Source organism: Enhydra lutris, unplaced genomic scaffold (genome assembly GCF_002288905.1).
Source record: "Enhydra lutris kenyoni isolate GAN:26980312 unplaced genomic scaffold, ASM228890v2 scaffoldscaffold18, whole genome shotgun sequence".
NCBI classification, from domain to species: domain Eukaryota; kingdom Metazoa; phylum Chordata; class Mammalia; order Carnivora; family Mustelidae; genus Enhydra; species Enhydra lutris.
In genome coordinates this window covers 23,975,824-23,977,924 of record NW_019154102.1, presented here as the reverse complement: position 1 = coordinate 23,977,924, position 2,101 = coordinate 23,975,824, and positions in this window count along the sequence as shown.

Below are 2,101 nucleotides of genomic sequence, written 5' to 3'. Positions count from 1 at the left end.
GAAATCATATCTACAAATAGTGAAAGTTTGACTTCTTCCTTGCCAAACTGGGTGCTTTATTCCTTTTTCTTGTCTGATTGCTATGGCTAGGACTTCCAGTACTATGTTGAATAAAAGTGGTGGGAGGGGACATCCTTGTCTTATTCCTGGTCTTAGGAGAAAAGCTCTCAGTTTTTCACCATTGAGTATGATATTAGCTGTGAGTTTTCATATATGGCTTTTATTATGTTGAGGTATGTTCCCTCTAAACCTACTCTGCAGAGTGTGGATTTGGTTGGTTTTTTGTTTTTTGTTTTTTTTTTTTTTTTTGATATTGTATTTATTTGAGAGAGAGCAAGCGAGAGAGCTAGAGATCAAGAAAGAGCACAAGCAGGGGGAGTGGCAGAGGGAGAGGGAGAAGCAGGCATGCTCAACATGGAACTCTATACCAGGATCCTGGGATCATGACCTGAGCTGAAGGCAGACACTTAACTGACTGAGCCACCCAGGCACCCATGTAGAGGTGTTTTTTTTTTTTTTTTCTTTTATCATGAATGGGTGTTGCACACTGTCAAATGCTTTTTCTGCATCAATTGAAATGATCATGTGGCTTTTATCCTTTCTTTTGTTGATGTGATGTATCATGTTGATTTTTTTTTAAAAAGATTTTATTTATTTTTCTGACAGAGAGAGATCACAAGTAGGCAGAGAGGCAGGCAGAGAGAGGGGGAAGCAGACTACCTGCTGAGCAGAGAGCCCGATGCAGGCCTTGATCCCAGGACCCTGAGACCATGACCTGAGCCAAAGGCAGAGGCTTAACCCACTGAGCCACCTAGGCGTCCCTCATGTTGATTGATTTGTATATATTGATCCACCTTTGCATCCCAAGAGTAAATCCCATTGATTGTGGTAAACAATTTTTTAAAAATGTATTGTTAGATTCAGTTTGCTAATATTTTGTCAAGGATTTTTGTGTGTCTGTTCACCAGAGATATTGGCCTGTCAATCTTTCTTTTGTAGTGTCTTCTCTGTTTTTGGTATCAAGGTAATGCTGGCCTCAGAGTATGAATCTGGAAGCTTTCTTTCCCTTTATGTTTTTTTGAAATCGTTTGAGAAGTATAGGTATTAACTCTTCTTTAAATGTTCAGTAGAGGAGGTGCCTGGCTGACTCAGTTGGTAGAGTGCAACTCTTGATCTCATAGGTGTAAGTTTGAGCCCCATATTGGGTGTAGAGATTACTTAAAAATAAAAGTCTTTTAAAAATGTTTGGTAGAATTTACCAGATGGCCAAGCCATCTGGTCCTTGACTTTTATTTTTTGTTGGTTCTTTGATTACCAATCCAATTTTGTATGAGTAATTGATCTGTTAAGTTTTTCTATTAATTCCTGGTTCAGTTTTGGAAGATTTATGTTTCTTGGAATTTATCCATTTCTTTTAGATTGTCCAGTTTGTTGTCATATAATTTTTCATGATATTCTTTATAATTCTTTGTATTTCTAGTGTGTTGTTATTTCTCCTCTTTCCCTCTGATTTTGTTTGAGTCCTCTCTCTCTCTCTCTTTCCCTCTCTCTTTCTCTCTCTCAACAAGACTGGTTAAAGGTTTATCAATTTTGTTGATCTTTTCAAAGAACCAGTTCCTGGTTTCATTGATCTGTTCTATTGTTTTTTTAGTTTCTATTTTATTTATTTCTGTCCCAATCTTTATTATTTCCTTCCTTCTACTGGTTTGGGGTTTTGTTTATTCTTCTTTTTCTAGCTCCTGTAGGTATAAGTTTAGGTTGTTTATTTGAGCTTTTACTTGCTATTTGAGGTAGGCATGTATTGCTATTAATTTTCCTCTTAGAACAGCTTTTGCTGCATTCCAAAGGTTTTGGACCATTGTGTTTTCATCTTCACCTCCATGTATTCTTTTTTAAATTTTTTAATTTATTTTTTATTTTTTAAAGATTTTATTTATTTATTTAACACACAGAGAGACATCACAAGTAGGCAGAGAGGCAGGCAAAGAGAGGTGGGGAAGCAGGCTCCCTGCTGAGCAGAAAGCCCAATGCGGGACTCGATCCCAGAACCCTGAGATCATGACCCGAGCCAAAGGCAGAAGCTTAACCACTGAGCCACCCA